Source organism: Neophocaena asiaeorientalis, unplaced genomic scaffold (assembly GCF_003031525.2).
Source record: "Neophocaena asiaeorientalis asiaeorientalis breed wild unplaced genomic scaffold, Neophocaena_asiaeorientalis_V1.1 scaffold55, whole genome shotgun sequence".
NCBI lineage: Eukaryota > Metazoa > Chordata > Mammalia > Artiodactyla > Phocoenidae > Neophocaena > Neophocaena asiaeorientalis.
This window is the reverse complement of record NW_020175684.1, coordinates 463,529-477,888: the sequence shown is the minus strand read 5'-3', so window position 1 is coordinate 477,888 and position 14,360 is coordinate 463,529.

Below are 14,360 nucleotides of genomic sequence, written 5' to 3'. Positions count from 1 at the left end.
GCTGGGGAAAAAAAAAAAAAAAAAAAAAAAAAAAAAAATCCAGGGAGTGGGAATGCATTGCCTTAGTTGTGATAAGCTTTAATTGAATGTGTGCAATATCAAAATCTATAAACTATAAGTTGAATAAAACATTTCCTGACGAAGCCGATGAGTATCTCAGTGCTTCGTTGTTATGGTCAGATTTTCAAATTTGACTTTACTCTTTTTTGGCATAATTCATTAAGAATCTTCCCAGCCAGGGTGCTTCTACACATTTGTGGTTCTATTTAGGTCACTTAGGGACAGTCATAAAAGTTTGGGATGTGTTGCCTTTGATGTAAGTAGTAGCTTGTCGCCAGAACATGAGCCATATGGTGCAGTCCCAAATATAACAGTGTTATCCAAAGGAAGTGTTTGCTTATTTCTTAGAGTTTCTGGCAAATTTATAGCATTACTAATGAGTTTGGCACAATTGGATGGGGGCGTATATACCAAGGTGTTAATTGAGGACTCTAATTTATTCCATTTAGATATTTCTTACTTAAGTCCTTCAAAGGCAAGGTGCTCTTAAAAAATACCTGCGGTGCTGGTACTCGCACTAGTACTTAATTTGGAAGGATATCCTAGTTAAAAATAATTTTTGAAAAAAGTATTTTGCACAGCAGTTTATCCAAATATTTGGTAAACTTATTTTATATTCCTATGTTAGTTTTCTTGAATATTCAATTATTGTATATGCTAAAATAAGGGTAAGGGATAGAGTTGAGTTTTCAGAGAACATGAAATACCGCAAATATTGGTTACCATGCTTGGCTATTTTTCTGCAGAGTTGTTGGTACTTTTTGAGGAAGTTTAGAAGAAAACCTCACATATACCTTTAGTTTCAAAAATGGTAAAAAAAAGAGATTGCTAATCAGCCATTATTGACATCTTCACAGCTTATATGATTAAACGGAGTGAAATAAGACTAACATTTTTTTCACTTTAGATTTCATAATTAGACAAGTTGAATTAAGTTTAAAACATCAGTTGTTTAAAGTTATTTTGACCACACAAGATTGTTCTCTTTAAAGATTTAAAATGCTTGCAGCCTTTTATTTAACTAAAAACCTATTTACTTTGCGATTATTATCCTTTGATCCTAGTATTTAGTATCCAAATTAGTCTTTTTTTTTCTTAAAGGCATGCACGTAAGAGACCAATAATAGATGATGCATGCAGGCAGCAGGATAGTGTTTCTTTCCATTATGTAGTTGCTTACACACAGTGTTGGAGCAGAGAAATGTTAGTTTTTCAAATTATATGTTCATTTCACCACAAAGTGCCCATTTTTATATGCATTTGAGGATTGTTTTTAAAATAAATTCATGTTGGAAAGTGATTTCAGAAATATAGTCAAAATATATTGTTTTGTTGTTGGCATCTTGACAAGCATCTTGAGATTTCTCGGGTTTTTTATTTTACTGTATTCTTTACTGCTGAAAATGGTTTAAAGTTCATTCTTTTTTGTTTATATATTTTTTTTACCTAGGTGTTTACAATGTTGAGGCTTTTGGTCAGTTTTTGCCACATTTTGTTTTTTTTTTTAATATTTTGGGATGAATGTCTGTTAATGTTTACCAGTTTTGGCTTTATTTTGTTTTGTTTTGGAAGAAATCTGCTAGTGTTATTAATGTTGTAAAATGTAATACAAAATGTATATGCTCAAAACCTCAGTAGGAACTTTTAAAGAAATTATTTGTGTAGCTTAGTAGGAGGTTCAGGTTAGTGACCATAAAATAAAGTTACGTGACATAAAAAATTTTCAGATGGTACAGTGTAAAGTTCTTGTAGTGTTATTTTTATGCTAAAGTAAGATATGTGAGTAATTTTAAGTACTTAATAAAAAGTTTAGTACTCTACAAATAGATTTTTTTTAAATATCTTTTGTTCAGATGTGGCTGTAAAGCAAAGATAATTGATTTCATTTCAGTGTTCAATTGCGTTTTTAACTTTAGGTTGGTGGAAATAATTATTTGAGGAAATTTGTGGTGGTGGGGTGGGAGAGAGTTTGTTACCAAAATAATGTAATAAGTCTCTGGCACAAGTAAAGGTATCTTGGAGGGGGGCTGTAATACTGTGCTTGGAATAACAAGGTTCTGTCCAGCGTCTTAAGTATTTTCATTCACTTCATCCTTTCATAACTCCCCTTATGATAATGTAGTCTAACCTATTAAGCAGCTTGGTCACCTTGCTATGAACCATATCATAGCAAGTCTCTAGCGTTGAGATTTCTTGAGCACCTAGTTTGTAATATATGCTTTTCCTATTCTTTTTAGTTTAAAATAATCCAGATTACTAATGCATTTCAGTGATGTTGAATTAGTCCACAATTTTAATCCTACCAAATTAAAAAGTTTAAAAATCATGAAGATGAGTATTGCCCTCCACCCTCCCTTCAGAAAAAGTGTTAGTTGAACTTCCCTCAACTGCACAGAAAACAAAGGGAATTTTAGTAAATGTGTGTTTCTTCTTTCAAACGTGTAGAATGTTTACTTCCATTCTACTGCCTCCAAAAGAGGCATTTTAGAAAGTGTTCAGTAGTGACTTCTGTTAAATGCCATTCATACTTTTACAATTCGTGTGTGTGTTAATGTTGCTTTAAACTTGAGTAGAAATTCATACAAAATTGTCTAAGACCTTTGAGAAAAGAAAATGAAGCTGCAGTGATGAAAACCAAGTTGGTTTCAAAAAAGTTTATTTAGACATTACTTGGCTGTTATATTTTCCTTTTAAAACTGCAATAATTTATATATTTGTATTGCTCTGCTTTGGAACTGTAACTACATATGCTTGTCTACTATTTTTAATTTTACAACAATAAAATAAATATTTTATTATCTGCTAGCTTCAGTGGATATTTTTGTGTCCGTATATTTTCTTTAAATTATTGACCCAAATGAAAAGTTTTGTTTTTCACGATTAGGGAGTCTATACTTAGAATTGTTATCTAACAGTTTCTTAATTTTTTGTGAGAATCTTTCTTTGATACTTAATATTCCCTCTGTGCCAAGAGTTCAGAAGCAGAAAATAAGATTCCTGTGGCTTTCTAGATGTCTATACAACTTTTTAATTTGGAGTGTACTTTTTACATACAATAAATACACAGATTTTAAGTGTGTTGTTTGAGTTTTAATAAGTGTATACAACTGTGTAACCATCCCCTCTTTGGGCCCCTTTCTAATCTCTTCACTCTCCATTTCCTTTCCACTGTTCTGATCTCTATCACCGTAATTTGCATTTGCCTGCCTTAGAACTTGACATAAATATTATTCTACAGGATGTGCTCATTTGCTTCTGGCTTTTTTCACTCAGCCAGCTGCTCTGAAATTCATCTATATTAATGCAGGGTTCAGTAGTTCATTCCCTCTTTTTTAGCTGACTAGTCTTTTGTGTGTATTATAATTTGTTTATCCATTCATCCTGTTGATGGACTTTTGAGTTGTTTCCAGTTTAAGGTTATATGAATAAAGCTGTTGTGAATATTTTTAAGTTGGCCTTTAAAAGGGTATTAAAATAATAAAGTATTCAAAATTACTCATGGTTAGCACTATGAATCTGAATTTTGTTTTTAATTATCATTTTTTCCCACAAATGATTTTTAAAGTAATTTATATACCTTGTGGTAATAATTTGAAACTAGGAAACAGTTGTTCAAGAGATAAGAGGAAGATTACAAAATAAGGGATGTTTGAGAATTGAAACATTTAATGGGTTGCAAAGAATACTGATCGTCCTTGGAGGTCTCTGCAAAGTCTAACAGTCTAAGACCACTTTGTTTTCCAGAAGAGGCAATGAAGACCAAGAGAGTCTGGTTTGGAGAAAGTACTGGAAAGAGCGCCAGACCACAAATGAAGTTGTTCTCCTATTTAGCTTTAACTGCTTTGTGAGGTTAAGGGAAATTAATCGCTTAAACTTTTCTAAGCCTGAATTCACTAAGCTAGAGCCAACAGTTGGTAAAATATAAGCCTCTGCTTCATCATCTTTGTTCCTGCACAGGTTCTGAGCCTTCTCAAGAATTTTCAAAGTACTTGTAAAATGATTTGTTCGCCCTCATTTTTAAATGTCATTACAGGACCCAGAATTCTTTGTAGGTGTCTTAGAGACTGGTAAGTAGGTGTGAGTATGATGAATAGAAAGGAGGGGGAGCTGCAGGCAGAACACCTTTTAAATCATTTATATATTGGTGTTCTAAATTATTAATTAAAAGGTTTTAAAAGGTTTTATCTTTGGAATCTGGTCTAGATGATGTCTTAGGTCCCTTGTAAAGTTCCACACGACTTGCAAGTTTACATCAGTGTATTTTTCTTTGGGGTGGGGAGGGGCGACATGTGCTCTGCATCTGAATCCCATTCCAGTGTTCAAATGGCACAGACGACTTTTACCTGTGGAAGCAAAAACTTCACCCAACCTCCCTTGCAACTGGGACACCGCACCCTAATTGGCGAAGCAAAGAAACTGGGTAGGAGAGGATCCACGCTGAGAGCAGCAGCGTCTATCACTAGGGGAAACATCTGGTATATCCAATGGGGACAACAGTAAGCTCCTAGCATCTGGTGTTGAGTAGCCATTGCTCTGAGAATTTGGCCATGAACCTAGTAGCTGATGAATCACCTTTGTTGCTGCCTGGTTTCCAAGCTTCCTGGGCAATCTCTACCCATTGAATAAATTCCTTTTCAGCCTAAATCAACCAGTTGCCTTCTCTGGCTTGCAACTGAGAACCCTGTTACACCTCATTTCAGTGCTCTCCCGCTCTGAGATCTTACAGAATTGGTTTATAAAAGTGAACTGCTGAGAGCCACCACATAGCTGAACTATCCCTCAGGACCACATGGTCTGCCTTGGGTCAGCTGAAACTGATGCGAAGGTTCTAAAGAGAAATTAAATCTTTTGGTAATGTAGATGTCTGTTTTCCTGTTTTGTTTTTTTTAAAGGAATTTTGCCTTTTATTTATTTATTTATTTATTTATGGCTGTGTTGGCTCTTCGTTTCTGTGCGAGGGCTTTCTCTAGTTGCGGCAAGTGGGGGCTACTCTTCGTTGTGTGGTGCACGGGCTTCTCATTGCAGTGGCTTCTCTTGTTGCGGATCACAGGCTCTAGGCGCGTGGGCTTCAGTGGTTGTGGCTCGCAGCCTCTAGAGCACAGGTTCAGTAGTTGTGGCGCACGGGCTTAGTTGCTCCGCGGCATGTGGGATCTTCCTGGACCAGGGCTCGAACCCGTGTCCCCTGCATTGGCGGGTGGATTCTTTTTTTTTTTTTTTAATTTATTTATTTTATTTTTGGCTGTGCTGGATCTCTGTCTCTGTGCGAGGGCTTTCTCTAGTTGCGGCAAGCGGGGGCCACTCTTCATCGCGGTGCGCGGGCCTCTCACTATCGCGGCCTCTCTTGTTGTGGAGCACAGGCTCCAGACGCGCAGGCTCAGTAATCGTGGCTCACGGGGCTAGTTGCTCCACGGCATGTGGGATCTTCCCAGACCAGGGCTCGAACCCATGTCCCCTGCATCGGCAGGCAGATTCTCAAGCACTGTGCCGCCAGGGAAGCCCCGTTTTCCTGTTAAAAGTGTTCATTGTTCATAGGTGGGGTGACTTTGGAGCACTTCTCTCTGTCCTCCACGAATTAGTGTAAGTGCTCACAGTTTGTATCTACCAGGATCTTGCAGGAAGTGATCTAATACAAACCAGTGATGATTATAACTTTAGCTCTGAGCTTGGCCTGTGTTCTCCCTGGTCATATGAAATGACCCCAGCACAGTAAGCATATGTTGAATGAAGGAGTGAATAAGACTTCAGAGGCAGCACCAGGATTGCGTGTTCTCTATGTCAGTAGTTACAAAAAAAAAAATGTCTAAGGCCCTCATCCAGTGACTGAATACTGCACATTCTTTTCACATACCCCACTCTCCACAACATTGTGACTATTTTAGGCCTTTGATGACTAGTACTTATTCTGTCTCTGTTTCTCCTCCAAACCAGTAGTTCTCTAAGTTTGAGCTTCATGAAACGTACGTCACGTGGCTGCACATCCAGAGTTTCTGAATCACTAGATCAGGGTGGGACCCAAGAATTTCATCTAACGAAGTCCCAGGTGCCGCTGATCCTGCTTTTTTACACAGCACTTTGCAAACCACTGCTCCAAACCATCCGCTGCCCCAGAGTTTACTTCCCAAAAGATGTGATATTACTATTGTACTTCCTTCCTCAGCCTTTTATAGATTACCACTGCCTAGAGAATAAAAATCAGTCCTCACAGCTCAGCATTAAAAGACTTCACCATTGGGTTCCCACCTATTTTCCATTTTAATTATTTCATCAAATTGAGATTGTGTTGCAGGAACTCTTAACAAACCCTGTAGGCTTTGGGTCTAAGAGATATAAAAGCCAACAGAGCTATATTGGCCAACTGAAAAGGATTCTGCCCAGCAATTAAATAAGGATTGAAAAAGGTCCACTGGATTTAGCAACTAAGAATTCAATGAGAATAGTTTTACGGGAACTATGGGAGCAAAAGTAGATCATAATGATTTGAAGTGTGTGTGGGCAAGTAGGATAGTGGATTTGGGGTATGAGCTCTAAAAAGTCTAACCATAAAATAAAGTTGAGGAAGTCACGATGGTGGGTCCAAGGTTTTTGTTTTGTTTCAAGTTGGGGAGTATCAATACTTAAACATGAGTAAATACTGAGAAGACAGATCTAGTGGAAAGGCTAAAGATGGAGAGGCTGCAGTAATCAAAGGAGTAAAGTACTGAAGAGGCAGAACAATGTGGCACACCTAGAATGAATTGTCTTTGAAGAGGCCAAGGATCATCTCAGGCTTTGATATTGGACAGAAGGTAAAACTGCAGATGAAAGTATTTGAAGGAGATTCGTTGGAGGCTAAGTTGAGAAAGTGCCTACCTGGCTGTTTCTATTCTCTATGAAAGAAAAGGAAAAGATGATGGGGTCAGAAGCTCAAGGGAAGGGGTGAATAGCTACTTCTTGAGGAATGAGAAAAGTCTTGGCTACAACTGGAAGGGTTGCCAGACTGTTTAAATGAGGTGGAGATTGGCACCCATGACTCACCATTGATTGAATTTCTCTAAATTTGCATTCAGATTTTGTTAACTGTAAATACCTACAGAGATGGAGTATTTTTGCAATTGGAGTAAACTAAACTGAGAGCACTACTGAAAATAAATCAGAATCTGAAACTCAGATAAATTTGTGGCTCAAAAATTCACAAAACTGGGCTTCCCTGGTGGCGCAGTGGTTGAGAGTCTGCCTGCCGATTCAGGGGACACGGGTTCGTGCCCCGGTCTGGGAGGATCCCACGTGCCGCAGAGCGGCTGGGCCCGTGGGCCATGGCCGCTGAGCCTGTGCGTCCAGAGCCTGTGCTCCGCAACGGGAGAGGCCACAACAGTGAGAGGCCCGCGTACTGCAAAAAAAAAAATTCACAAAACCCTACCCAATAGATAAAATTTCAAGTGTGTGGAAAATGAGAAATTTGAAAAGATCCTATAAATAGCATGTAGGAAACAAAATGAATTCTGTAGCTTTAATTTAAGCAATAATTTCCAAGCAATTATTTTCACTTGTCCTCTCGGTAATTGGTCTTACAGGCAAGAGTTGACTAAGGCTGTTTTGAAGGGCAAGCCCTTATAGGTCAGTTGGTATCAAGCTTCAGCAGAGGAAGGTGGGGAAATGCGAAACCTAGATAAAAGGAGGTTTATGAGAGGCCATCCATACACAGAACGTGGAAGAAAGCCAGGGCATAGCTAAACACTGAGTTTCAGATCTGTAACTTCAAAGCAAAGAAAAGGAGAGGTAAAAGGAGAAGGGCTCTTCTGGGGGAAAGAGTCAACTAAAATGAAAGTGATGACGGCAGAAGAGGAAGTTTTAATGAGCAAGGCCATTGCTCTACTGAGAGTCGGGAACTTGGGGTCTAACCCTTCTCTGCTACTCCTGGTCTCCACTCCACCTCTCTTAGCCTCTGTTATCTCGCCTGTCAAAAGTAGACTTGAACATTGTGATCTTTAGGGGAACTTCCAGCTCTTACACTCTGTAAGGATAATGAATTTTAAGAAACTTGCAAGGGAAAATTTCCTCAGTCTCTGCATGAACAGCAGAACTGAGCTGAAAGGACATAAAGGAAGTGTGGTTTCATTAAGAAGAAACAGTGAGGTGCTTTTACAACAAGATATTTCTATGACCATCTGAAAAAAAAGAGAAGAGACGGCGGAATGAACATGGCTCATAAACAACTCTACAATTCTCTAGGTACTGTTTGTGGAACGGAAAAAAGGACAGTAAGTCTTGACACCTCATCACTTTCCCACATTCTCTTATCAGGGAGAAGTATTTGGGGAGACTGTTCTCTTAGGAGTGACAGTGGGGCTGTTCTCCCACACAATCAGAAGCTGGGTCACCCCGAGCACAACTCCTAAAGACTGGCTCAGACATTTCCACCTGTGAATGGAAAATGAAAAATGTAAAGTCGGTGCAGTAAGCTGTTTGGTAGGACATGATTTCTTCAATTAATAGAACTCCTTTATTCTGAGATTACTTCTTTCCTATTATGGGAGCAGAAAATTGTTCTTTCCTTCATGAAGTGATAACAGTAGATGATTGGTTTTCATTTTCATTTATTTGTTTGGTTTTGAGTCCTTATTGGTAAAAATTAAAACCACAATCTTATGTTGGTGCATTATTCAGAGCTCTGCAAAGAAACAAAACCAATACGGATAGGTAGATAGGTAGGTTGGTAGGTAGGTAGGTGGACAGAGAGATGGGGTGGGGAAGGGGTTGATTGATTTTAGGGAATCGGCTTACTCAGTTGTGGGTGCTGCAGGCTGGAAACTCTGGCAAGAGTTGATGTTGCAGTCTTGGACCTAAAAGCATTCTGGAGGCAGAATCCCTTCCCCTTCAGGGAAACTTAGTCTTTTTTCTTAAGGCCTTCAATTGATTGGATGAGGCCCACCCACATTAGGGAGTTATGGAGCATAATCTGCTTTGTACAAAGTCTACTGACTCAAATATTAGTCATATCTAAAAAATATTTTCACAGCAACATCTAGACTGGTGTTGAAACAACTGGGCACAAAAGCCAAGGCCAGTTAGCACATAAAATTAATCATCACAATTGATTCACATGTTTCTTTTAATATTCCATGAATTTAATAAGTCTGGAAACCATGGATCCGGCGTTACCTCATCCAGGCAGCTGCCTCTAAGCAGCACTACCTCAAACCCCTCAGCTCAGGTCTCTGATTTCCAGAGAAGGAAGTGTACTCAAGAGGTTCTTATACTATTCTGAATTTTTCCATGTGTTCTAAGAGGGCTTAGAGGAACAGCTTTTCATTATTTTTTAAATAATCCTTTGTGTAAGAAAGACAGTTATCTAATTCTCTTTTTTTCTCTTAACATGGTGTTGGTCTTAAATTATTTGAAGACCGAGTTTTATACAAAAAGTAAAAGATGTATATGGCCCCGAGTAGATTCAATACGCAGTAATTTTAGATAAATCACTGAAGGTTTTATAACATTGAATGTTTGGTGTACCGCTCTTATTCTCCTTGCTCTCTCCTACCTCCACCCTACAAATAACTCTCCAGACAGTTATTCTGCATCAGAGAAAGATATCACTCAATCTCAACCACCACCAGCCCAAAGAGCACATTCTTGAGGTAAATGTACACAGTGCTGGGTGGGAGAAGAGCTCAGGAGTGCCCCACGACTAACCAGGTAAATAACTAAATTGCTGGCTAGCTCGTTTCGGGGAGTTGGCTCCCTTTGTCCTGATCAGATAGCTCAGAGACTAGGAAGGGCAGCATCTGGGCCCCCTGCTGAGTTTCTCCCCACTGTTGCTGCCACACTACTTCTCACAAACGCACCCCAAAAAATGTGGGGTCCTGGGCACTGCTGCTGCCCTACAGAGATCAGGGAGCTTCCCTCACTTAACAGAAAAGGCTGGAGGAGTTGAACTAGTGACATGCAAAACCCCATTTCCTTTGCTTCTTCCACCTCTTCTCATCCTCATACCTGTTCGAACACAGTCCAAGCCAGCAGATTTCATGTCCTGCAGGGCTCTGCTGCCCTTCATCAGAGTACAGATGGAATTTCTCTCCCAGATCGATACAGATGGGGCTCATCTCGGAGAACAAGTGAACCAGCATGTAAGATACATAAACGTCATAGGAGACCACTAAATATGTGGTGCTAAAGGGGACTTTGAGAGTCTCATAAGTTTTATTTGATTTGCTCTTGTTTTATTTTACAAGAATGCTTTCTTCAAAAACAAAAATCCTTCAAGTACAACTAAGGTGTAATATATATGAAAGTTGAGCTGCTGCTGCTCTAAGTGAAAGACAATGGAGATTATCACAGCACAGCCCACTTTACATCCTTCTCAGTGACTATCACCCCAGTTCCCCCAAACTGCTACCATGAACCCTGAAAGCAGCTCTGAGTGACCTACAGGCCCTGGGTATCTACAAAGTGCCAATTAGAAACTGCTGATCTAGTCTCATCCCCTTAGCTGGCCTAAATTGCTTAAGAAGCTTCCAAACATTCTACAGAACTTTTATTTTTGCGGTACGCGGGCCTCTCACTGTTGCGGCCTCTCCCGTTGCGGAGCACAGGCTCCGGACGCGCAGGCTCAGCAGCCATGGCTCACAGGCCCAGCCACTCCGTGGCATGTGGGATCTTCCTGGACCGGGGCACGAACCCATGTCCCCTGCATCGGCAGGCTCTCAACCACTGCGCCACCAGGGAGACCCTCTACAGAACTTTTAGCCACAGAGGCAAAGACTGAACTGCAAATCTCCTGATTTCATTTCCAGAGCTCCCATGATATGATACCACCTCTGTCTGGACTCCTAGTTTTTATTTCTCTGTCTAAAGGAATTGTAGGACATTTATCCACACTCTGAGGGACCACAGAAACAGCCAGGAGAGGAAAACAGAGGGAAAAGAAAAGCCAGGGTAAGTTTCTCCTGCTAGGCAATGCAAGATTTAGTCTGAACCGGGACAACTGCTAGTGAATCCAGAGGGTGCCTTATCTGTCCTCATTCTGGAAGGCAACCAGGATAGGCTACAAGAATAGTTCCCATCAGAACCTGAAGACAGCAAGTACCTTTCTTATATCAAAAAGGCAGTTTTAGCAAACATTGCTATGAAATGTCAAAGCTTATAAATGTCCACTGCTTTACCTAGAAAATAAAGGGAAAAACATACTCCACAGCTCCTGACTGTTTCTTCAAAACAGAGGCGAAAAAGTCAAATATGATCACAGTCATATATATTCAAGGGACTGTGCACAGTGTGGATGGAATTTCCTCTGTCAACAGAAGGAAATGGCAATAGTGTGTGCAAAACCCCAAATGTCCTATATTAATTTTATTATATTATAGTATATTACATTACATTATATTACATTATATTACATTACATTACATTATATATTACATTACATTACATTACATTATGTTAATCTCTTGTAGAAATGACATATTTCTGTACCATACCCTAGAACCATTGAGAAGAAGGCTAACATGGGACCAGCAAGGAAGCTCATTATGAAGCCTAATTCCAATCTCATACCTAAGTGAATTTGAAATGGAAACCTAGTTAGCTACAAAGAAACTTTAGAACAAGATCTGAAACTGTTAGTTAAATAACCTTCTTCTTACTCATTACCAGTAACTTACTGCTCATTAGAAGTAAAAAGAGGACCTATCCAATTACTCACTGCCCGGGACTGCTGGAAAGCAAGAATCCCTGTCTGCTGCAGCCTGCAGCTTGGCCACACGTCTGGGTGTGCCGCCAAGTTCTTCTGACCAGTCAACTTAGGTAAAATCTCATGACTGGAGATACTAGAAGTAGCACCAGCAAAATGACCTAAGAAAATGCACAAAGTTTATGTTGCCCTTTTTCCTTTCCTTCTGGAACAATTCAGTCTAAGAGCTATTAGATGGGACAAACAAGGGTGGTGTCCACAGGGGTGTAGAGGGCTAGGGCCACTGGTATGGGGTGTTAGAGTTGGAGCAGGTGGGGGGGTGCTCGTGCAGGCTCTCAGGCCGCCAGAGGGGTGAGGAGGGCACCCATGGGGGCATCAGCAGAGATAAGAGCCTGGATGTGGGGTGTCGGAGCCCCAGTGGGCTGAAGACGGCACCTGCAGGGGGAAGAGTGGCAATGGAAAATTGGTAACACACACAGAGATTGATCAGATAAGTAAATATATTATGGATAGGGCTTCCCTGGTGGTGCAGTGGTTGAGAGTCCGCCTGCTGATGCAGGGGACACGGGTTCGTGCCCTGGTCCGGGAGGATCCCACATGCCACAGAGTGGCTGGGCCCGTGAGCCATGGCCGCTGAGCCTGCGCATCCGGAGCCTGTGCTCTGTGACGGGAGAGGCCACAACAGTGAGAGGCCCACGTACCGAAAAAAAAAAAATATATATATATATATATAAAGGATAATGGGAGCCTGGTTTCTCATTCCTGAAGGAGTTACAAGTTGGAAAGGGAAAAAACTAGAAGGATCCCTGTGGGTTTGACTAGAATTGAAGATAATGAGGTAAACTCATCATTTTCAAATAGATAGATGCATACATATATATATATATACATACATGCACAATCAAACATACCATGTGTGCTTGTCCACTGAGAGAGTCTGGGAGAGTGACCTCCAACAAAAGCAGTGGGTACACATAGAACTCAAATCTTAGTTTCTAAAACCATTCTCCACTACATCAGCACCCTTTAGGGAAATGATTGATTTTAGTGCTAAGGCAGGGAAAGAAGAATATGAGTCTTTTTGTCCCCAAAAAGTCCTCAAAACATGATGTGGACATGTCAAAAGAACACAGAAGCTATGTTGAAGGGGCTCCATTGACCAAATGGGAGACAATTTAAGTATCAAAATAGTGAATTAGTTGAATAAAATTTTAAAATATGTGTCCATACTGATTTTTAAAAATGAATAAATGGAGAGTTTGTCATGAGAGGTGGGAGAGTTATTAATGCCAAAAATCTCAGCTCCTGTGAACCAGTGCCAAATTGAATCTCGGAGACAGAGTTTTGGGTGAAGTAGAAAAGAATAGCTTTATTGCTTTGCCAGGCAAAGCGGGGCACAGAGGGCTCATGACTGGAAAACTGCATGTCCCAACCTGGGAGGATTTGGTGAGGAGTTTTATAGCAATGGTTCAAGGGCAGGGTTGCTGATAAGATTTGAGTGTGTGCAGGGCCTGTACGCCTTTAATCTGGTCTCAGGTAATCTCTTTTTTTTTTTTTTTGCTGTAAGCGGGCCTCACTGTTGCGGCCTCTCCCGTTGCGGAGCACAGGCTCCGGATGCGCAGGCTTAGCGGCCATGGCTCACGGGCCCAGCCACTCTGCAGCATGTGGGATCTTCCCGGACCAGGGCACGAACCTGTGTCCCCTGCATCGGCAGGTGGACTCTCAACCACTGTGCCACCAGGGAAGCCCTCAGGTAATCTCTTGATGAGCTTCTCTGGTTCCTTTAATCTGGCCTCAGGTGGTCTTCTCTGGAATGAAGAATGCTAACTCCATTTGCTGGGGAGTTTTAGTTCTGTAAAGAGCTCAAAGATATTGTTATGTGTATACCTTGAGGCAGAACCAGGAACTTGCCCCAAGAATGCACTATTGTTTCTTTGCTGCTCCTCCCTTGTCTTGCATCCCCTCCCTTCCCTGATTAGCAACTGTTCGAACCTGCCCTTTGGGACTCAGGGAAGGTCACGGAGGCTAGAGTCTGTTCCCTACAAAGAATGGAGGACAGAGAAAGGTTTCTGTGCCCCAGAGCCCCATAGGGTCCTGCTCAGTTTCATTACCTCATCTCAAATTATCTCCTCCTAGGGGGCTTCCCTGGTGGCGCAGTGGTTGGGAATCCGCCTGCCAGTGCAGGGTACACTGGTTTGAGTCCTGGTCTGGGAAGATCCCACATGCCGCAGAGCAACTGGGCCCGTGAGCCACAACTACTGAGCCTGCGAGTCTGGAGCTTGTGCTCCGCCAACAAGAGAGGCCACGATAGTGAGAGGCCCACGCACCGTGATGAAGAGTGGCCCCTGCTTGCCACAACTAGAGAAAGCCCTCGCACAGAAACGAAGACCCAACACAGAAAAAATAAATAAATAATCTCCCTCTAAATAATTATTATTTACAAAGAAGAAAAACTTTAAGGCTCCACCTTAATCAAGTGATAAAGCAATGTCAGGAAAGGAGGCAAGAACACACAATGGAGAAAAGACAGCTTCTTCAATAAGTGGTGCTGGGTAAACTGGACAGCTACACGTAAAAGAATGAAATTAGAACACTCCCTAACACCACGCACAAAAGTAAACTCAAAATGCATTAA